The following is a 24,213-nucleotide window of genomic DNA, read 5'->3' as shown; positions in this document are numbered from 1 at the left end:
AAAGACAGGGAACTCAGCTGATCAACTGATCAGCAGATATTTATGGAGAGCCATTCAGACACAGATCTATGAGGCCTGAGGACTCAGTGTTGACCAACAGGTAGGTTATGTCAGCAGGCTGATGTCTCAGGGAGTTTTCAGCCGGCAGTCGCATGAGAAAGTCCCCAAGAAGGTAACAGTAATGGCAATCACGCTTTGATTTGACTTCATTCTCATCGCTATCTCATTTCCTTGGATCTTCATGACAGGGGCCCTTTTGACTTGACAGGGCCAAGCCCCTTTTATAAATGAGGATACTGAAAATTCTGAGAAGTGGCCACTCCATGTGGAAAGGACAGGGCTGCAGAGAGCCTCTCTGCTTTGGGCTGTGGTCCCTCCATCCTAGGACACTGCCACTAATTTTTTTCTCCATGACTTTTGACATTTTCCCACACATCAAATTTGTTCTCCATGGATGAAGAACAACCATCCTTGAGGATGCTGAGAAGGAAGAATTCTTTGCTCTGAAGCAAGCCCAAAGGAGCTCCGAAGCCACACTTTGCAGAAAGTACTAGTAACTCTTCAAGTGCCTCTGGGTGGGGAAAAGCACCTTTGCCATCCTCACTTACATGCCAGAGTGTGCATACAGGAAGGGCAGTGACATGATGGGCAGGTGCAGGAAGGGCCTTGGTTGCAGCATTTGGCGTAGCAGATGCAGCCCTGCAGTCGTGGCAGGAGCCTCCGCACAGGACAAAGAGCAGGGGTGACATGCAGACAGCAGGAGGGGCTGCAGCAGGCTTTGGGGTTGGAGAGGTCTATCTACCGGGGGGTTGGGATGGGGGCAGAGGTTGCTATGGTTATGGGTCAGAATTAGGAGAAGGCTAGTATGAGAGTGAAGTTGGTGAGCAGGAGGAGGTTCAGCGAATTAGAGCTTCCTGCTTTGAGTGATGTGCTAAGTCTCATCAGAAAGGGCTTAGAACTTCCAGAAAGACTTGGAAACTAAAGGAAAGTAAACTAGGAAGGGGATAAGCCAGGTGCTTTATCTATGGGGTAACTTTGAGGTAGGTGTCATACATCCAATTCACAGATGAGGAAGCTGAGGTATAGAGAGGTTATGTAACCTATTCAAGGCCTCATATTTAGAAAGTGGCACACCTGGGTTTGAACTTGGGTCTACCTGCCTCTGAAGCCTGTATCTTCCCATGTGCCTGGAACAGGGCTAAGCCTGGGAGTGTGAAGAGCTGAGGATCCACAGAACTAGAGATAAATGAGGTGTATGTATATATGGGTGGAGGGAGGTTGGCTGGAATCGGGGGCGGGGCTGGGGGAGATGAGGAGGTGGCAAAGCTGGGGACCCACACTCTAACTGAGTATGTAAATTTATTAGTTGGTAAATTTGTGAAGAGTTGTTGCAAATGAGTGACTTTACTGTATACTCACATCTCCTGGGCATTCTGGGGGTGGGGCAGAGGTAGGCCAGGCACCCTAGCAGGAATGGAGTGAAACTCATCCTCTACCCGCTCTGCCTTGGAATAAAGAAAAATCTCAAAGAAATCAGTTCATTTTTTCCCTTTGATGTCTTCTCACACACTGACTTAGAAATTCACTGCTGACCTCCGCCTGGTTGATTCCTACAAGCGTCTGACAACTGGTACTTGCTGCATAGCAGTGGGCTACAAATAGAGAATAAGATCCTGCTTCCCTGGAAGTAAGTCTAATTGGGAGAACAGACCATGCACACCGCAAATAATTACTTAATAATGGAAGACAAAGTTTTGTAAAATGTTAAATAAAGGAGCCTGCTCGCCAGACACCTTCACCTCTACCCAGGAGCACAGAATGGTGACATGGGACAGGGGCCTGGCCACTGAGAGTGCTTAGAGAGTGGCCATTCAAGTCTCCTTCCCAAAATAGCAGAAGATGGAAAATTCTGTAATCCTGGGCTTCATCCTGAGAAAAGAGCAAAAGCAAGTCTAAAAGCCAGAGAGCTGTTGCCTAAAGTTACTTGGGGATTGAGAGAATTTTCCCGTCCTTTCAAAGCCCACACAGCCTGACTGCAGGACAGGGTGATGGGCATGGTTCTTAGAGGGAAAATGAACAGTGGACAGTTCTGAGCCTCCTTATTCTCTCTCTGCCCCAACTGGAGCCTCTTCTTTCCAAACCAGCCTACCTGGGCTCTGATCAGAACATCCGGAAGCCCTAATACTCAAGTTCAGCCCCAGAAATACCAGGGAGGATTAGGCAGGTACCAGATATGTTCCTGTTGACACAGTTTCCAGTGACTTGTGAATTAGACATTCTGAGCTGAATCCCTGACCTGACAGGTTGTATTGGCCCTGTGGTTTCTCTGAGTCCTGATTTAGGCAGGGAGCACGTGGCTGACACTGTCATTGGCATCCTTGGTTTGGCCAGGAAAGCTGGAAAATGCCATTTGAAAGAGAATTCAAATGTCCCAGATCTAAGCATCCAGCGCATAGGCAGAGCTCCTGGAATCCGCAAACTGGAAGATTGCAACCTCCTTCTTCCCACTAGGAAAAAGAAGAAGTATTGTGGAAGGAGGAGGAATTCTTCCTTTTCTTGCTTCACCAGGGCTCAGATCTCTACAAAGTCCCAGTGGTACCAAAGGTTTGTTGACTTAAATGTAATGGTAACAGGCATTTCCCACTATGCCCTTATTTCTGTCATAGCCACTGGTCTAAAGCATGGACCTGTCAATTCCCACAAAAGCCCAACTTGCGAGCCCTCTTTCTGCCTTAGATGCATTCCTCTCTGTCTCCGCCATGCAGATGGCTCGCATCATTCAGAACAACCTAACCACCACTGATTCTATAATCTAGTTCCAGATAATCCCAACCAGAGATCTCTCTCTCTCTTAGAATTTTTAAAATTTATTTGGCTGTGCTGGGTCTTTGTTGCTGTGTGGGCTTTTCTCTGGTTGCGCTGAATGAGCTTCTCATTGAGGTGGCTTCTCTTGTTGCAGAGCACAGGCTCTCGTTGCTGTACGTTGACTCAATAGTTGCAGCTCCCAGGCTGTAGAGCACAGGCTCAGTAGTTATGGTGCACAGGCTTTGCTGCCCCTTGGTATGTGGGATCTTCCCAGACCAGAGATCAAACTTGTGTCTCCTGCATTGGCAGGCAGATTCTTTACCACTGAGCCACCAGGGAAGTCCCAGATGAGATCTCTTTTAAATGTCTTAGCTTGCCTTCATTAATTTTGCAGTCTTATTTTTGGGGGTGCATCTTTTACAGAATTTATTTTACTCTACTGTCATTATCATTGCTTGTCTCTTTGCTTAATCATCCTTTTTTTATTGACCCTTCTTATACGGACAAGGCTGTTTTGCAGTAAGTGTGTGATGACTTGATCTGGAAGACCTAGCTGTTCTTCAGGAAAACACAACTTTTCCCTGAGACTGTGAAGGCTAAGCAGTGTGTCCTTATACCATGCCTGGTCCCATATTCCATCCCACTTGAGCTTCAAGGCTTCATTCCTGGGTCCTCTGGGATACAGTAGGATGGCACAGCATCCAAGGCTAAGGGATCCCAGGACCAAATGAAGGAAAGTTCCACTGCAGCTCTCATCAGGATGGACTGGATTTGTGCGTCTCCCCACAAACCGTACAAACCTGCCTGAGTGGGTTTCCACTAGGGTTGGTCAGCTTTCAGCTATTTCCTCCTTCATCCATTAAAGCACCCATCCCTCCCAGTGAGCCAGGATTAAGAGGTGATGACAGGGTGTTCTGAGCACACCGAATGACAAAGGAACACTGAGGGTGTGCAAAGGTGAAAGCCAAGAAGTAGGGAGTTACTTCTGGGGCTTGGAACGCAATCTCTGTTTAACAGGAAGAGGGTGAGGGCCAGGGCTGTGGGCCACTGAGGTCATTGTAGGGGCTACTGGCTATTGGCGAATGCGCACATTCCCTGTCTTCAGATCACCTTGATGGGAAGAGGCCAAGAAAGCATGTGGCATGACTTTTATCCCCAGGAGTGGAAACAGACTAACGCAGGCTCCATGGCTGGAGGACGTCCCTTGTTTATGCCTGATAGTTATTATGAGGTTAAAAATTAGTGTGTCTGAAAGAGCATGATAAACTGGTAAAGACTAAAACCTGCATGTGTGTGTTAGTTGCTCAGTCATGTCCGACTCTTTGTGACCCCATGGACTGTAGCTTGCCAGGCTCCTCTGTCCATGGGATTTCCCCAGGCAAGTGTACCGGAGTAGGTTGCCATTCTCTTCTCCAGGGGATATTCCCTATCCCTGGAATCAAACTGCGTCTCCTGCATTGCAGGCAGATTCTTTACCATTTGAGCTACCAGGGAAGACCTAAAATATGCATAGGAAATAGTTATTTAAATAATTTAAGTATTATTTAAATAACAATTATGTTGTTATTTAAATTAGTAGTGGCAAGTAGTCCTTTTGAATACAGAGACGAGGAATGCCCGTACACAAAATTAATTTCACATGAATCCCTCATTCCACCTTTTAAGAAGCACTGATCTAAAATCATAAAAGCAGACACACCTTGGAAAATCAAAAAATAGAAATTTAAAGAAAACAGTGGGTGATTGTTCATGAATAAAGGTATGTTTATTCTCCCACAAAAGGGTGTACCACAGACTTCCTTAAATTACCTTCATATGAGTTTATACAACGTTAACTATTTTAGAACAAATAGCTAATGTTAAGAGCCTTTATTTGCAGATCATTCCAAAGTGAAACAATAGTTATCTATGTAGCAGAAAGAGGTAATGTTCAACTTTCACAACTTCTGTGGTCCAGAAAGCTAGACACAGCCTGGCAGTGGGCCTGCCTCTGGTCACCTGTGTGCAGAGCTGCTGGGTGATTCTCTGGGGCTGCGGCTGAGGGTCTGGCCGTGCAGGGCTCCCCTCTGAGGGCTGAGAATCTGCTTCCACTGCCTGGTTCCCAGATCGATGGCTTCTGATATTTGGTGGCCTTTGCAATTCCTGTCAGGGTTCCCTGAGTCCATGTACCTGACAACCATTGCTGCCTAAGGAGTATACATCTGGACCCTGTGTGTGCCATCGTTTTTCACATACATGCTGGTGAAGTGGCAACAGTGGCAAAGGCAGATGTCACCTCCTCCAGGCACACCAGCTTGGGCCTGACCACTGAGTCGGAGTCCCAGACCGAGTGGGGCGGGCTGGTCATGAGCAAGCCTGGAAGGCTGCATGGTAACAGAGGCCAGTGCCAGGGATCAGTCACAGAAGCCAAGTTTCTTCACTCAGACTATGGAGTAAATTCAGGTGCAATAGCTGCTCTGACCTCGGACACTGGCCAACACTGCCAAGGAGGTGGCGATGGGTCCACTGGGGTCAGGAGAGACCCTGTTAGTGCAGTGCACTTAGCTCCATCACTGAGGCCAGTGCCTGTGGACTGTGTGCTGACCACATGCCAGCCACTGTGCCAAGGTGACTTCACACACCCTGGGATCTTAGCCTATCACAACACCCTGAAATGTTCTTCTTATTCCATGTTTCACAGGAGGGACCTGAGTTCCAAAGGGGTGAAATGACATATCCAGAGCCACGTGGACTGGGGTGGAGATGGGACCGGAGCTACCTTTTTTATTCCGGGGTCTGCCTCTTGCTTACACGTTGGCCTCCATGGTGGGTTTTGGGGACGGGAGAGGCATGAGGAGCAGGAGTGGCCACGAGAGGCAGGTAGGGCGTGTTTTGTGAGCATGCAGCCCTCTGTCACAGCCCCCTGAGCTGGGTAGAAGCAGAGATTGAGGCAGAAGTTCCCACTGAGGAATCCTGGCATATGTCAGGTGGCAGATTCTCAAAAGGCTTTATGAGGCCTGGGCGTGGAAGCCTGAAGCATCATCTGAGGTCACCATCTGAGGTCAGATGGTTTTAGCCTCTTCCTTTGCTGTCACCAGCTAAGGACTTGGGGCTTTCTTCCCTGCTTCTGAGTCTTTCTTTTTAGCCTGTCTTCAGGCAGGCATGACTTTTCTTTTCTATTGGTCAAAATGGAAACTGAGGGCCTCACAGGCCAACCAGTCCCAGGGTCTAGCCTGGCTCTATCACTTACAAGCTCAGTGACTAAGAAGACTTAGCTTCTCTGAACCGTGGTCTCTTCTCTAAAAATGGCGTTTATCTAATGCCTCTTCCTTCATGGATGGTGTGTTGCTGCTGCTAAGTCACTTCAGTCGTGTCCGACTCTGTGCGACCCCATAGACGGCAGCCCACCAGGCTCCCCCGTCCCTGGGATTCTCCAGGCAAGAACACTGGAGTGGGTCACCATTTCCTTCTCCAATGCATGAAAGTGAAAAGTGAAAGTGAAGTTGCTCAGTTGTATCCAACTCTTAGCGACCCCATGGACTGCAGCCTACCAGGCTCCTCTGTCCATGGGATTTTCCAGGCAAGAGCACTGGAGTGGGGTGCCATTGCCTTCTCCAATGGATGGTGTGTAGATTAAGTAAAATAATGAGTCACTGGTGGTTTTCCTGGTGACTGTTCAAAGCAGACTCTCAATAGATGTTTGATGTCAATTATGAAAATGATCAATAACATTCTTAAATTTGAAACTAATTAAAGCCAAGGGAAAGGGGAAAAAAAAAGAATACTGAAGATAACAACATTAGCTGCTCGGCACTGGGCTTAAAGTCCTACCACATGAAGCACAAGAAGACTTGGTGTGATTAAACAGAAAAACCAGATTTCTCCTATGGTGTGAGGGGGTCTGTAATAGTCTCTAGAATGTAACACAGTTGAATTATGATCGTTGCATGTGTGTTCATCTGCAGAGGACATATCTCCTTAAGTTGCAACATGTATTTCTCTATTCACTACCAAATAGGGCCAGACGTAGTTTGAATTACAGTTGATGAAAAATCTGAACTTCGAGCAACGGTGAATAGAAAGCCAGAAATTATCTCCTGGCACAAGGATGTGAATATTTAGAGGTTTGTTGACAAAGAGGTTTGGCGGGTGACGCAGATCCAGAATAGCACAAGAAGGAAATCCGAGAGGATCACACCTGGGAGGTCCGTCCATTCCTCAGTGAGGAGGGGCTCTGCCTAACCCCAGAAGTGCTCTGAAAAGTGTTGGGTAATTTGAGAATGCAGTTTTCCTTAATATTTTTTTTTTCATCAAACTTCACATCATTTACACAAGTAGGTTTCAGCATATTGAAGCCTCTTTGCTGTCCATTCCTAAGCTCCGAGTTGAAAGAAGCCCTGCAGGTGTTGCTAAGGCTAGAGTTCTGAGCAGTGGGGGAGGCACCCCAGCTGCCTCCTTCTAGGTCCCCGGCCCAGACCTGGCGCTCTAGCCTGTGTCCTGCCCAGGGCTTGCTTCTCTCTGGTCTTGCTGCATGTTTCATGGGAGCTCCTCTTAAAATGAGACTTCTTCTTGGCTCAGTTCTCTTTGATGCCACTGCTGCTACGTGTATAAAACCTATTCTAGAACATGCAGGATGTGAGGTGGTCCCATCTGGGGCAGGGCCACATCTGTTCCACCACGAAAGGGTTTGTGTTTTTCTTTTCTTTCTTAAAAGAAGAAGGCTTTTACATATTTCCAGCACTAACAGTCAGTCCTCTTTTTTTAAGCATGATAAAAACTGTCCCTACAGGAGGTGAAGAGGATATAGACTGATAATTACAGGCTGGCTCACCACCCTTAGGGAGGCTGTCGAGATGGAGCATTGTGTTGGAAGCATGCTCACGGCTTCTTCGTATGGTCCCATATATTATGGTTCTTCAGAGAAACAGAACCAATGCAGAGTTTATTTTAAGGAAATGGCCCTCGTGCCTGGTTGGACTTGGCAAGTCTGAAATTCAGAGCAGGTCAGCAGGCTGGAAATACTGGGGAGAGTTGATGTTACAGTCTTGAGGCCAAAGGCAGGCTGGAGGGAAAATTCTCTGTCTTCCTGGTATCTCAATATTTTTCTCATAAGGCCTTCAACTGATAAGATGAGGCCCCCCAAATTAAGGAATGTAATCTGCTATACTCAAAGTTGACTGATTTAAATGTCAATCATATCTAAAGTACAGCAACATCTAGACTGATGTTTGAGCTCCACGGCCTAGCTGAGTTGGCAAATTAACTATCACAGTCTGGATACAGGTCTGGTTTTCTCAGTCCTGGCTTTTCATACTTTAGGGGTCTCCCCAATCCCTGCCCTGATTTCTTAGTAAGTCATCAATGCCTTGTACCTTGATCTGGACTTTTATTCCTTGTCTTTTTCCCTAAGAAGTTTGTCCCAGATTTCTTTAATTATAGTAAAGCAATTCTTTTCTTATTAAAAGCACTATATGTACATGAAAGAAAATTTAGAAAAATTGAGAAAGCAAAAGAATAAACATTACTGTAATACCACTCATCAGAAATAACCCTAAATTGTTTATTCTTGCAGTCATTTTTCCATGCGTAAGCCATGACAATAATAGCTAATACATATAACTTACTCTGTTCCAGTTATTAACTCATTCAGTGTTCCAAGCATCAGTGAAGTAGGTACCATTATTATTTCTATAACAAATGAGTTTAAAAAGGCACAGTGCAGTTAAGTGACCTGCCCAAGGTCACACAGCTTATAAATGGCAGTCTCAGACTGAGACCCAACCACTCTGGCTCTGGAGTCTGGGCTTTTAATCACTTTGTTATAGTGTCCCTGTATACATAGATTTTTCTGTAATATGGGGATCAGTCTATATACAGTGTATGGTTTATTTTTGCTTGCTTTTCATAATTAATTTTTTTTTTTTGGCTGTGCCAGGTGGCATGTGGGATACCAGTTCCCCTACCAGATAGCGAACCTGTGTACCATACATTGGAAGCCCAGAGTCTTCTACGGAACTGCCAGAGAAGTCCCACAGTTAACATTTTTAAAGGCTGTTAAATAATCTTCACCTTTTCCACGTCATGTTTAGTGGCAAAGAATTCCACTGGATGGAGGAGCTGTTACTTATTTAATCATTCCTCTCTTCAGCTTTTTAGGTTGCTGCATTTTTTCCCTTTTGTGAAACACATCACATGAATTTTCTTAAACATATTTTATACATTTTTTCTTAATAAATGAAAATTTTCATTTCATTTATAAATGAAAAATTTCTTTTCATTTATAAATGAAAAATTTCATTTCATTTATAAATGAAAAATTTCATTTCATTTATAAATGAAAAATTTCATTTCATTTATAAATGAAAAATTTCATTTCATTTATAAATGAAAATTTTTATTTCATTTATAAATGAAAATTTTTATTTCATTTACAAATGAAATCATGAGGGCAAAGAGCACAAATAATGTTAAGCCTGTCCACATTGTTCAGTTGCTATGTTGTGTTTGACTCTTTGCTACTCTATGGACTGCAGCGTGGCTGCATGCCAGGCTCCCCTGTCCTCCACTATCTCCTGGAGCCACAGACTAAATTACTCTCTCAAAATGTAGTTCAATTTATACTTCCATCAAAGTTCAGCCTGGGGAACTGCCTAACCCCGCCCTGACCCTGATATCTATTATTTTAAAAGTTCCCACTTTAATTGGTGGTGTCTTAGTGTTATGTTTTGAATTCTTCTCATAGATTATGAGAACATTCTATTGGTCATTTGTATTTTATGTATAAATTTTTGGTTCAATTCTTTTGTCCATATTTTAGAGACGGAAAATATAGACTTCCAGACAAAACCCTTTTGATGATGGATGCTCATCAAATTAGAAGTAGATATGCTTCATAAAAAATCCTTGTAGGGAACTTCTCTAGTGGTCCAGTGGCTAAGACTTTGCATTCCCATGCAGGGGCCAGGGTTCGATCCCTGGTCAGGGAACTAGATCCTACATGCCGCAACTAAGGATACTGCATGCCGCAACCAAGACCTGGTGTAGCTAAATAAATAAATATTGTTTTAGAAATCCTTGTACATCATTACTTTTTGTACATTCAAACTCTTTTATTTTAAAAATGACTTCTAAACACTTCTTTCTCTATTGTTTGGTGATGGGTTTCTTTTTCTGTCATCTGGAGATCCCGGGGCCTTAGTTGTTGTTTTGTAAACTCATTGACCTTGATGGAATGACCTGGGATCCCAGCAGCCATGGTGGGCCCTGGGCAGAGACTAGGGTGGATTCGTCTGGAGGATGAGTTGATCGGGACATGAGGAAGACAAGGGAGTGGAGCTGTGGCCAGCTGCCTGATGCCCTGTGGCCCAGCCTCCGGGCTGGAGGCTGCTTGGGCCTGGTGGAGGCTCTTGGACCAGAACCAAGGAGCCTGCTTCTCCAAGTCTCACTGCCTCTCCAGGCCTCATGAATTTGTTTGAAAAGCAGGGGCAGTGATGGTTCTCTCATAGGAGTGTAGTGAGGATCCAATGTGAAAGCACTTAGCAGATGGTTATGAATTATAACGAAAGCAAAGTTATGATTGTAGTTCTGCTTCTTCAGGGGAAGAGTTGGATGGTTGGGGGTAAGCAGATCCAAGCTTGTCATGTTTGGAAGGTTTGACATTTTGGGGTAGGATATCCCAGATGGTGGTAGTGGTAAACGATTGGCCTGCCATTGCAGGAGACATGAGACATGGGTTTGATCCAGGGGTAGGGAAGGTCCCCTGGAGGAGGGTGTGGCAGTCCACTCTAGCATTCTTGCCTGGAGAATCCCATGGCCAGAGGAGCCTGGCAGGCTACAGTACAGAGAGAGGGTCACACAGAGTTGGACACGACTGAAGTGACTGCATGCATGCATGCTATTGATGGGGACTTCCCGAGTCGTGCTAGTGGTAAAGAACCCATCTCCCAATGCGGGAGACACAAGAGACTCGGGTCTGATCCTTGGTGTGGAAGGTAGGGGTGGCACTGGAGTGGCAACCCTCTCCAGTTTCCCATGGACAGAGGAATCTGGCAGGCTACAGTCCATAGCATCACAGAGTCAGGCACGACTGAAGCAATGTAGCACGCACGCACACAAGCTAATGATCTCCCCACCCCAGGTTCTCTGAGTCTCAGTGTCCTCACCTGCAATGTGAGGATAATTATAGTACTAACCTCATTGGGCTATGTGAGGATTAAATGAGTTAATCTATATAAAGCATTGAGATTAGCTGTTGGCACCTCGTAAGAGTTTTTCATGAATTATTTCATTAAATCATCATGTAATCCAGTGAGTTAGATACTACTTGACCCACACTTTACAGGGAGGAAGAAACTGAGACCAGATGGGTGGCCAGGCCAAGGTCACACAGCTATTAATTGGCTAAGCTAGGATATATATCCAGGCAGTCTGTCTTGAGAGTCTGCATTTCTAACCACTATACATACTGCCACTATTCTATACTGGGAATGAGGGAAAGGGTGGGTGAGGAAGGAGAGAAACCTGGCCTTTGCCTCCCAAAACTTAACAGGTTTTGGTCATGATTCTCAGCCCCAGCTGGCACAGCTTCCTCCAGCCACACCTCCTCCTGGAAGTCTTCCCAGATAAGCCCTACCCATATGATCACTCCTCTTTTTTCCATATGCTTTGAACTTATGAACCTAGTTGTCTGCATGGTGCCTTGTAAAATTGCATGGTGTAATGCTTTGATAATTTTCATTCAATTTAATGCACATTTATCACATGCCTAGAACACAGGGCTAGAACCATGGGAAATGTAGACATGGCTAAAACAGTTCCTCCTTGCCAGGCATTTATGATCTTGTTAAGAACATAATCAAAGACAGTCATAGGAAATACCAATGAAAGAGAAATTGAGATTAATGTCATAAAAGAAATAGGGCTTCCCATGTGGTGTTAGTGATAAAGAATCTGCCTGCCAATACAGGAGACACCAGAGATGTGGATTCTATCCCTGGGTCAGGAAGATCCCCTAAGAAGGAAATAGCAACCCACTCCAGTATTCTTGCCTGAGCAATCCTATGGACAGAGGAGCCTGGCGGGCTGCAGTCCATGGGGCCACAAAGAGCAGGACATGACTGAGCGACTGAGTATTATAGAAGTAAGGGGGAGATAAGGCTTAATTCAGGCTCAGGGTGGGGGTGGGGCTCTGAGAAAGCTTCACAGATCATGCCTTTGCACTGGGTTTTGAGGGATGGCTAAGACTTTAAGAGACAGTGTGGTGGGAGAGCAATCAGAGAAAAGAGCAGGAACAAAGACCCAGCCTATGAAGTGTGTTCTGAAATGTAAAACATCATTGACAGTTGCTACCGTGGCCTGCTGCGGTCATTATTAGTAGGAACAGGCACTTGGGCTTCTATTTCTTGGCACCTGTCCAAGTTCCAGACCCTCAGGTTTTAGTCAGTGGGCTCTGCCTTTGAGAGAGAGAGGCTGAGGGTTGAGAAATGAATCAAGTTTTTCCTCCCTCTTTGGTATTTTATTCACTTTTCTGGAAGCTATTGCAGGGAAGCCAAACAAGCCTGGGGGCCACATTAAAAAAAAAGTCTTTGTCCTTAAGACTTGTTCTTGTGTTTGCATCTCATTTTAAAAATTTTTATTTATATTTTTATTTTATTAAATTAAAAATATTTATTTATAGTATTTTATTAATACAATTTTATTAAAATATTAAATATTTTTATTTTTAACTTCTTGTTTTACCCTGAGGTATAGTTGATTAACAATGTTGTGTTAGTTTCAGATGCACAACAAAATGATTCAGTTATACATATGTGCTAAGTCACTTTGCAACCCTGTTGATTGTAGCCTGCCAGGCTCCTCTGTCCATGGGATTCTCCAGGCAAGAATACTGGAGTGGCTTGTCATTCCCTTCAGGATGGGGATCTTCCCAACCCAGGGATCGAACCCATGTCTCTTATGTCTTCTTCATTGGCAGGTGGGTTCTTTACCACTAGTGCCACCTGGGAACATATATCTATTCTTTTACAAATTCCTTTCCCAATTAGACTGTTACAGAATATTGAGCAGAGTTCCCTGTGCTATACAGTAGGTCCTTGTTGGTTATCCATTTTAAATACAGCAGTGTATACATGTTAATCTCAAACTCACTAACTATTCCTCTCCTCTACGCTTTCCTCCTGGTAACCGTGAATTCGTTCTCAAAGTCTGTGAATCTGTTTCTGTTTTATAAATAAGTTCATTTGTATCATTTTTTTCATTCCAATATCAGTTCGGTTCAGTCGCTCAGTCATGATTCCAGTATAAGTGATATCATATGATCTTGCTTTCTCTGTTTGACTTACTTCATTCAATGTGTCAATCTCTAGGTCCAGTCATGTTGCTACAGATGGCCCTATTTCATTCTTTTTAATGGCTGAGTAATATTCCAGTGTGTGTATCCCCAGACGGGTGCATTGTTCAGGGCTCCCTTTTTCTGCAGCAGACAAACTGTAGAGAGGTTGGCTTTGTCTTCTGGTCAAGTGCTTAACTGTCTTGCTCCCCTTCCCCTGGTTTGACAAGGCATCCCTCTGGGCCAAAGTGAGAGCAGAGTTGGAGCCCTGCTTTGGCCGCATGCTACCCAGTGCCTAAACTTTCTGCCAGGAACCTAGAGAAGGTGTTCCTATCCCCCTGGTCCCAGGGAAAGCACTCTGATGTGTTGCTTTGGATCCTTCTGAGGTCCGCCTTCACGTAACAGGTGCCAGACTCTTGGGGTTAAGGTGAGAAATCTGAAAGCCAGACTACCTCTGAATAATCAGGAAACTTTTCCTGAACAATAATTTTTAATTTCCCATCCATCCATCTATCCATCAATCAAATATTTGTTTTACTCCTTCTCTATGTCAAGTGATGAACTTGGTGCCGGGGACCCAAGGACCAGAAAAAGAATATTTCTTGTCCTCGAGTTTAGAGTGTAGTGAGGTGTGATCACACAATTGCAATAGTGAGTACTTTAATCAAGGAAGCTCAGGCAAGGTGTCCCTAGTACAGCACTGGGGTTAGGGAATTAGAAATTCTAAGCAGAGTCCCAGTGGACAACAAGGAGGTATGAGAGGAAGAACAGACAGAAGAGACACTAGAAGGCAAGGGTGTGGCATGTCCAAGGGCAGTTTTGCTGCAATCGAGAGTTGAGGGTGGAGGCCGCCAAGCTGTGTGGCTGGAGAAAGCAGGCAGACCCAGGTCATAAAAGTTCTTGTGAGCCACGCAATAATATTTAGATGCTACCCTTGGGGCACTGAAGACTACTGAGCATTGAAACTACCCGTTTAGCTCTGCATTTTATAGAGAACGCTGACTCAGGGAGGAGATGCAGTGGTAGTGGTGGGGGGCGGTGGAATGAGAGCAGAGAGGCCAATTTGGAGCCTGCTGCAGTCGTTGCCGGAAGGAGAGGAGGACCTGTCTGGGCATGGGAGGGACTGTGATGGGGAGATAGCTGAGAGGTACTAAGGGGGCAGAATGGACAGGACGTGGTTATCAAGTGGATGTATCGGGGGCGGTCAGGGAAGGGCAGCGATGACTTGCAATGGTCTGGCTTTGGTCACCGCTGTGGTTGCTGGGGATGCTCTTGCCTGAGACAGAGACGGGAGGAGGAACATGTACATCGGGCCTAGGGTGGAGAGAGCAGCTCAGTCTCGGGAGTGTTAAAACAGCTGGAGACAGGGCACTGGAGGCGAGGGATGCTAGGTTCTAAGGCAGAGGTTCGAAAATCTTTGGGATATAAGTGCTGAGTAAAAAAAATGAGAGTATTAAGTTTGAGGAGAGTGTATGAAATAGATCAAGAACATTTTAAAGTGAGGTGAAGAGAATCGTATCAAGGAGGGGGCGTTTGTGTGTGCATATGTGCTAAGTTGCTTTAGTCATGTCTGACCCTTTGCAACCCTATGGATTGTAGCCACCAGGCACCTGTCTAAGGGATTCTCCAGGAAAGAATGTTGGAGTGCGTTGCCATGCCCTTCTCCAGGTATCAAACTCACATCTCTTATGTCTCCTGCATTGGCAGGTGAGTTCTTTACCACTAGCACCGCCTGGGAAGCCCCAGGGAGGGGCCATACGTGTGGTCTAAGAGATGCAGCACAATGAAGACTGAAAGGGGCCCTAGAGTTGGCAATATAGGAGCAGGGCCAGCACCAGAGACACAGATTTTGAAAGACAGAGGAGGAGAAAACGGAATCCAGTGGGCTGAGGTATAAGCGGGAGGCAGTGAGAGGGGAGAGAGTGAAGAAAGCTTTTTAATCAGTTTGACTAAGAAGGGAGAGACCAGATGAAGAGAACTGTTTTTAGAATGGAAACACCTAATGCACCTCAGTGTTCAATGCAGCACTGTTTACAACAGCCAGGACGTGGAAGCAATCTAAATGCCCCTTGACAGAGGAATGGATAAAGAAGGTGTGGTACATATATACAACACAACGGAATGTTACTTAGCTGTAAAAAGAGAGGAAACTGTGTCATTTGCAGAGACACGGATGAACCTAGAGTCTGTCACATAGAGTGAAATGTCACAGAGAGAAAAACAAACACCATATATCAATGCATGTATGTGAAATCTAGAAAAATGGTGTCGATGAAGGATCTTATTTGCAAAGCAGAGAAAAAAAAAAAACAACACAGAAACAGCGACACAGACATAGAGGACATGTATGGATGCCAAGGGGGAAAGGAGGTGGTGGGATGAACTGGGAGACTGGGATGGACACAAACACCCTATTGAAACTATGTATAAAATAGATAACTTGAAAACCTACTGTATAGCACAGGGAACTCTCCTTGGCACTCTGTAGTGACCTAAATGGGAAGGAAATCCAAGAGGGGATGTATGTATACTGATTTACTTTGCTGTACAGTAGAAATCAACACAGCAGTGTAAAGCAGCTATGTGTGTGCTAAGGCACTTCAACTGTGTCTGACTCTGTGCCACACTCTGGACTATAGCCTGCCGGGCTCCTCTGTCCATGGGATTTTCCAGGCAAGAATACTGGAGTGCGTTGCCATTCCCTAGTCCAGGGGATCTTCCAGACCCAGGGACTGTACCTGCATCTCTCCTGTGCCCTGCATTAGGGGGCAGGTTCTTTACCACTAGCACAACCTAGGAAGCCCCAAAGCAACTAATCTCCAATGGGAAAAATATATATAACAACAGCAACAACAAAAACCCCCTGAACTCTTAAAGAGCAAAAGATAACATAAAAAATAAAATTGACCTAAAATGAAGTCTATTTTAAAAAGAGAAAAAAAAAAAAAAAAAAAAAGCACAACCCAGAAAACAGCTTGAGTTACCTCATTTCCATCATTGTATGTCACCACTTGGAATTTTCATTTATTTAAATTTAAATTTCAAATTAAATTAATTTAAATACATTTTAAAGTTTAATTTCAAATAAATTTATTTAAATTGGCTTAAAAAAAAAAAAGAATGGGAACTTTGTGATCATGCCCATCTTGAGGGGAGGAAGTCAGTGGGGACAAAGTTTGAACATTGAAAGCTTGTGTCCCCAGGCTCAGTGGGAACCCAGTGGGGCCCCTGGGTTACTAGGAACTCCAAGCCCTGAAAGTAGAAAGGCTGCCAGGCCACGCCCCTCTGCAGGCACCCAGGCCTCAGCTCCCTCTAGCTCCTCCAAGGGCTGTGTTGGATGTTTGTTCTACAAAGGTAGCCCCAGCTGGCAGAAGAGCTGACTTGGGCCTGACCCAAGCCGCCTCTTGTTTCCCTGGCTTCAGCCTGAATGTAGCAGTAGGAAGCTTTCTTTGGGTCTCTGCTACTAACAGCCGCAGTTATGGGATAGGGCAAATCCTGAGACGTGCCTGATACATGGGTAACTCCGTGGAAGCCTCAGGTCTCGGTTCTGAGTCAAGTCAGGAGGCGAGGCTCATCCAGCAAGAGCCTGTGGTTAGGCTGCCACCTAGTGTTGAGCTGGGTGTACAGCAGAAAGGCCTCTACAGGGCACCCAACCTGAGGGGCTGACAGGCAAGAAAGAGGGAAAACCAGAAAATCTGCAAAGAAGCCAGGCTCCTGAGGGGCCCCAACCACCCCAGACCAGACGGAAAATGCATTTCGGGCGAAGACAAACGATGAAGTCAGCCTGCAGCCGGAGGCCAAGAAAACTAAAAGCGCACTTTTACAGGTAACAAGACACTTTTTCCTATGCTGCCTCTCATTGGATTCTTTGCGTTAGTTATGATCACTTTACCTATTTTACAGATGTGCCTTATCCCTGGACGTTTCAAAAGATTTGTCCACGTCAGCTGTCTGTTAAATGGCAGAACTGGGATTTGAGAAGGGGTTTTCAGACTTTGAGAAATGGGGTGGGCAATGAAGGGCGCTGAGTTTCATTTCAGGAGCTATGGGAACAGTCCAGGCAGATGGAAGCAAGACACGCGGAGCATCTGGGCAGAACGGAACCATACGGACTTGTGCCTGGTTGCTCTGAAGGTGAAGAGTGAGGCCAGGAGGTGAGGAGCCTCATCACGGGCCAGATGTGTGCAAATGGCCGTTGGGACTGAAGTCTGCAGTGAGAGAAGCTCCAGCGAGTCTGAGCAGGAGCCAGGGAGGGGGCTGCGCTAGGCTCTGGGGCTTGGAGAGGCGGGACTAAGGGGTGATTGACAGGACGGCCAGCGACAGGCCCAAGGAGCATTTGGGCTGCTATTGGCAAGGGGGACAGAAGACCCAAGCTTAGAGAAATGCACCAGCGAGTAGATGGGGCCCTGAGAACAGGCAACAGGGGGTATCTGAGCTGGGGCCTCTCTTGATAAGATTACAGGAGAAGAGAAAATCTCTGCCAGCTCACGTGCTGATAGGTACCAGCTAGGGAGGGAGACCAAGGGGCCCCAGGGGATGCTATTTGCCGTGGGTGGGCAGAACTGTCATAAGTTCAGAGCCCCCAGGTGAGAAATAGCAAAATGTTTTCTTCTAAAAAAAAGTTTTCTTCTCATCTGCCTGGACCATGTCAGTAAGGCATGGGGCAGCTCCTGGGAGAGCAGGCAGCAAATCACTGGTGAGCTGGAAGACAGAGTCCTGGGTTGTCCACTGTGCAGATTCAATGCTGCAGATAAGGAGTGTGTGCCTGGTATAGCTGTCCACGTCTGCTGCTGCTGCTGCTGCTAAGTCGCTTCAGTCGTGTCCAACTCTGTGCGACCCCATAGACGGCAGCCCACCAGGCTCCCCCGTCCCTGGGATTCTCCAGGCAAGAACACTGGAGTGGGTCACCATTTCCTTCTCCAATGCATGAAAGTGAAAAGTCAAAGTGAAGTCGCTCAGTCGAGTCCGACTCTTAGCGACCCCATGGACTGCGGCCCACCAGGCTCCTCCGTCCATGGGATTTTCCAGGCGAGAGTACTGGAGTGGGGTGCCATTGTCCACGTCTACGACTTCTAAATACTCTTGCTTTGCTTTCCTCCTGGTTTGACAAATGAAGTTCCTTAAAAAAAAAATAAATATATATATATATATATATATATATATATATATTATACACACACACACACACACACAGACACCCCTTTCCTCTATTTTTTTTCCTAAGCAAGAAGGCAGAGTCATTGGTTCCCATACAGGGCAGCCTAACTAAAGGGACAGAACTGCTCTAGGGCCTCAGGCCTTAGGGTTCTAGTTGGAAAGGAGGTGAGCTGAGGTAGAAGGCAATTTGGGAAGAAGCCTGGCAACAATGGGTCTGTCTTGCTCATGATATCAATGCCCTGACAATGCCCCTCGAGGCTTCTGTAGTCCTGCTCCCTCCACCCTCCCATTGCCCCCACCAGCTTCACTTCTTTCCACATACACTCAGTACCTCCCTGCCTTCCCATTCACAGCTAGTGACTAACTAGGTGGATAGCAAATTGAAGCCTATTGGCAATCTATCAATTAATATTAATCAGCAATTGTGTTCCTGAAATTGTTACCACTCCCACTCAGATTGTCTCAAAATCTTTTTAATAAAAATCTAGCTGTATAAGTAAGACGGGCCCACTGTGGGAAGGTCAGGAAATATATAATATACATCATATGGTCTTTTCAATGAATTAAAAAGAAATGAGCTTAATCTCCTCTTTGATGACTGGTAAGCTCTTCCCGCTTCTCTTCCTAGCTGCTGACTGGTCTTGGTGCTCTGATGCCTTGTATGCATCACTGATGGGTAGCTGATTGTTGACTGGTGCCCAGTGTTCACCAAGTTTCGTATAAATATTAGAAACTCTGGTGTGTGTTGGAGATGGCAGCTGGCCTGTGGCATGCTGGCAGGGGAACTGGCTGGATTCCATGCAGACTTGTTTTTCCCAAGTTAATCAGTGGCTTCCTGCCATGACAACAAGCTTAGCCTTGCAGGATGTGGGTCTGGGTGGTGCTTCTGGATTACCTGAGTGTGAGTCCATTCTGGGAGGGGTTAGCCTCTTGACAATCAGATGTTGAGGACCTACTGTGTGCCAGGCACTGTGTGGGCTACTAGGCAGATAAGGAAGCAGGATTTGAAAACTCACTGGAGTGCAGCTTGGTAAATATGGTCCCCCACTGAGGGAGCAGAAGGGGATGGCTCTGGGGCTGAGTCACTCCAGGAAGGCTTCTCAGAGAAGGTGGCCTGAGAGAACTTGAAGTGTGAGTAGAGTATGAGCAGACTAGGGATCATTGGTAGAGAATAGAGAAGCTACTAGTAACCTGGGGGTATAAGAGCCTTAAGTGTGTTCCAGGAACACCAGGAGGAGCTTCTGTGGCTTACATTTTCAAATGTGAGCTGAATGTCTCAGAGGCCCTGTGTGAGGCCCTCTCCCTTGCTTTTCCATGGGCTGATTTATCAGGAAACAGCCATGTCTTCTTGTGCTGTCCAGGCCCAGTTCTAATGTCCCCTTCTTAAACCTCGGGGATTATCTAGACACATGTGGCTGCTCCCACCTGCACTCTCATCCACTCTGTGATGGCTCTGTACACACTTGTCACTGTCTTGTGTGTGTGTGTGTGTGTGTGTTTGTGTGCATTAGTTGCTCAGTCATGTCAGACTCTTTGTGATCCCATGAACTGTAGCTCACGAGGATCCTTTGTCCATGGAATTCTCCAGGCAAGAATACTGGAGTGGGTAGCCATTCCCTTCTCCAGGGACTGAACCTGGGTCTCCCACATTGCAGACAGATTCTTTACCATCTGAGCTACTGTCTAAGGGTCTGTTTTCTCCCCTAGACTGCATGCTTACAGGCAGGAACTGTGCTAGGATCAACCTTGCACACCTAGCACCCGGCAATGGACCTCACATCGGACACACATTGCACACATGTTTAATTCTTTAGTTTTTCTGTGAACACATCCCGGTCACTCAGCGGACCCTGGCTCAGTTTCCCCCTCTAACCTCATTAGGGATGAAGGTAGGACTCTAAGGAGTCTGATGCAGGGTGACAAGGTCCAGGGCACATTGTCCTCATCAGCCCCAATTAGAGCTTGATTGAGAAGGTCACAATCTTGGCTTATGTTATGAGAGTCCATTGTTTAATTGATTAAAACAAGTTTTCAGTTGGCAGCTTGGCAAGTGCATACCATACTGCCTCTCCCACTTTATCCGCAGGGCAAGAATGTGGCAGACTGAGCCAGCAAATGCTCGGAATGCCTTGAAGATCCTGTTCCAGCAGGCCAACTGGGACAGGGAGGACCCCAGTGAAAAATGTGACCTGATTACTGGAAACCTTTGTTCCCAGGATGGGCCTTGGGAACCTGCCCAGTTGTGGACCCAGCTGTCAATCAGCCCACCAGGGACCAAGGGAAGATGAGAAGCACTGGGCCCTGCCCTGTTGCAGCATTGACCCCATTCAAGAACGTGGACCTAGCCCTTTCATACCTGATTTTTCAGCTGAAGAATAAGGACATTTTTATAAGTCTTGTAAGGGAGTTTCATGATGATGTCCTTCCAAGGAAGAGTCGATGGGTAAATGGCAGAGGGATGAGAATATGGATGGACAGATAGTGAATCCTAAAATGGTTAGACAAGTAGATGGCAGAGGAAGTGGATGGATAGACGGGAATTCAGCCTGCACTGATGGCCTTCCCAGAGACACAGAGCCCTCCAGTTGTTGATATTGGTGCTGGCAGGTGCTGCTGTAACAGTACGTTGGGTACTGAAGGCTTGCTATGCACAGTTGAAGAGCTAAATATAAAAGGGGTAGCTGAGATGGTTGGATGGTATCACCGATTCAATGGACATGAACTTGGGCAAACACTGGGAGATGGTGAAGGACAGGGAGGCCTGGCACGCTGGAGTCCATGGGGTCGCAAAAAGTTGGACATGACTTGGCGACTGAACAACAACAACATATCTTCCATTTGTTTTTCAGGAAACAGCAATGAATTGAGGGCAGCTGTATGGATGTGAGAGTTGGACTGTGAAGAAGGCTGAGCGCTGAAGAATTGATGCTTTTGAACTGTGGTGTTGGAGAAGACTCTTGAGAGTCCCTTGGACTGCAAGGAGATCCAACCAGTCCATTCTAAAGGAGATCAGCCCTGGCATTTCTTTAGAAGGAATGATGCTAAAGCTGAAACTCCAGTACTTTGGCCACCTCATGCGAAGAGTTGACTCACTGGCAAAGACTCTGATGCTGGGAGGGATTGGGGGCAGGAGGAGAAGGGGACAACAGAGGATGAGATGGCTGGATGGCATCACTGACTCGATGGACGTGAGTCTGAGTGAACTCCGGGAGCTGGTGATGGACAGAGAGGCCTGGTGTACCGTGATTCATGGGGTCGCAAAGAGTCGGACACGACTGAGCGACTGATCTGATCTGATCTGATCTGATGCCTCTTCAAAGATTTGCTACTTTTTGAGACTTTCAAGCATGAAAATGGTTTATCCTCCCCTCTCATAATTGATGGGGAGGCCAAATAGGACAGAGTGACATAACCAGCAAACAGAGCACCTTAAGACAACACACCCGTTAAAGTAACGTAACGATCAAGGAAACAAGACTGCAAGCAGCTTGGGAAATGGAGAGCAAAAGAATTAGCTTCATCAAGCCATCATTCTAGAGCAGGCTTGTTGTTTGGTGTGGCTGCGTTTTTGTGTAGGAATTGTACATAGCTGCAAGTGTCATCCACATGCCCACACTCTAACCTCCTTTCTCCACCTAACATGATGTCATGAGCATTTTTCTGTGTTGCTACATAGTCTGTATAATTACTCTAAATGACTGTACAATATTCCACTCATTATACTACTGCTGAATATTTAGGTTGCTTTTTTTTTTCCTTTGCTCAATTTTCATGAATTAACAAATGTAAGGTGTTTCCACCCAAGCTTGCAAAACGTAGACACAGAGTAGATGCTTTTTGTCTTTTCCATCTCTCTCCTTCCTGTGTATCTTTGTCCCTGGGCTTTTCCTTGAGATAAGTGTTCCTTAGGGTTCAGGGGTATGACTCTCCACACATACTGCTACCATATTGTTCCATTAATTACAATGACAATTTGAGAAAGCAGAGGTCTGCAAGTTTAACTAATCTGCCCAGTGTCCCTGTCTGTTCTATTTTCTTCTTTTCCCCCCAAGGTCTGCTCCAGTGTCTGGTGCATAGAACGACTTCAATAAACATTTGCTGAATGAAGTTTGTAAGTGGGAGCGTCATGATTCCAACCCAGATCTGTTTCACTACAAAGGCTATGCTTTTACCTTAAACCTTGCTGATAGCTCTTGATGTTCATTTGGGTGAGGGGTAGAGATGGGAGTGTTGCCAAACCTTTGAACTCAGGCTTAGTGTAACACCCATTCAGGCTGTGATGTGCTGTGGGTGGGAGTTTTGGACCCTAATAATAGTTACCCAGAGCTGTACCTTGCTTGACTTTTTCCTGAGATCGCCTATGCAGCAGACCTATTAGATAGCTCTAGAAATGATGCCACATTGTATTCGGAGGGTTTGCTGTTGTCTTGGGTCTTTGTGACCTCATTATGCATTTACAAAAACGCTGACCTCATTGGAATCACTAGCTAAAATCCAACTTCATGAGCTGAGGTGGCAGAGTGACCCCTTGGACTGAATTTTCCTTGGCCCTATCCTTCCTAGTTTCATCCCAAAGAGAAACAGCCCCAGGAATCTTGAGTCTTTCCTGAGGTCATGTCATAAAAACACATACTGGCATAAAGCTGAAATCTGTCCCATTTCCGTTGCATAGGATGTATGTGTTGAGTGTCAGGATGGTTCTTCAAAGATCCTCTAAAAAAGGTCTGTCCACTGAGGCTACCTGGCCAGGCAGAAGGCTGGAGAGGTCAGTGACAGGTGGGCCTCAAGACTAAGGAGGAGATCCAACATGACAGGACTTCCTATGTGCTGGGAGTTGAGGAGCTGCTTTAAACTCTGACATTCTATGGAAAAGAGTGCAGAAAGTCAGGTTTGATGGGAGAAACTTGGGAAATTTCATATTTAGGAGTCAGCAGAGGGGACAAAGACAGTCCAAGAGCTAAGAGATCATGTAATAAAGGGCTTCCTGAGCAGTTCCACTCACATGTACTGAGCACCAACCATGTTTATGTGCCCTGGTAAGTCTTGGGAATATGATAATGGAAAGACAGATTCTTGTCTTCAAGAAGTTGCCATGCTCCAACTGGGAGTGTGCGTGTGTGCTAAATCACTCGAGTTGTGTCTGACTCTGTACGACCCTATGGACCATAGCCTGCCAGGCACTTCTGTCCATGAGATTCTCCAGGCAAGAATACTAGAGTGGGTGGCCATGCATGCTCTCCTCTTTGGGATCTTCCTGACCCAGGGATTGAGTCTGCATTCTCTTATGCCTCTGCATTGGCAGGCAGGTTTTTTAGCACTAGCACCACCTGGGAAGTCCGTCCACCTGGGCGACAGAAGCATAAAATAGCAACAGCAACAACACAATAAAATGCAGCATGATAAAGGTTCTATTAGTGATGTAATCTGTTGACACCTAAAGGAAGGGATGAGATATCAGGAATCTGCACACACTTCAAATTCATGTTTGAACCTCACATTGAAGAATGGATGAGGGTTCAACTGTATTGGAGGAGCATATTGATCAGAGGAAAAAGCAAAGTCCCAAAGGCTGGTAAGGATGTGAAGGCCTTGTGAGAAATGAGGTGGAATGCAAGGGGGATGTCAAAGGCGCAAAGGCTTGTAAGCGGCCCAGCAGATGAAAAAGTTGCAACCAGGGGCAATGGATACAAGATTGATAAGATGTGAATAGGTAGAGGTCCCCTGTATCCATTCTTTCAAAAGAATATTCATTGAGCACAAACCACATGTGAGCCATACACAGCAGGGATATGAATGAAAGAGACAATGACATCTACCCTGATGGAGCTTCCACTAGTGGGAGAGGCAGACCACACATTGAAAAAAGTAATTATAGAGGATGTAGGAGTAGGAAGGAAATAAACGCAACAGCGTGGTGCAGAACAGGTGTATCTGAAGGGGCACAC

The 24,213-nt window shown here is 45.9% G+C and overlaps 1 long non-coding RNA gene across 1 annotated transcript; it reads left to right on the top strand.

The window, feature by feature from the left end:
- Window positions 1-16,339: 16,339 nt before the first annotated feature.
- On the top strand, window positions 16,340-22,375 carry LOC139179973 (uncharacterized). Its single transcript, XR_011564271.1, has 2 exons — window positions 16,340-16,937; window positions 21,118-22,375. It is a non-coding gene; the product is annotated as an uncharacterized lncRNA (long non-coding RNA).
- The last annotated feature ends 1,838 nt before the right edge of the window (window positions 22,376-24,213 follow it).

Source organism: Bos indicus, chromosome 3 (genome assembly GCF_029378745.1).
Source record: "Bos indicus isolate NIAB-ARS_2022 breed Sahiwal x Tharparkar chromosome 3, NIAB-ARS_B.indTharparkar_mat_pri_1.0, whole genome shotgun sequence".
NCBI classification, from domain to species: domain Eukaryota; kingdom Metazoa; phylum Chordata; class Mammalia; order Artiodactyla; family Bovidae; genus Bos; species Bos indicus.
The sequence above is the reverse complement of the archived record's forward strand: the minus strand, read 5'-3'. Positions and strand labels throughout refer to the sequence as shown.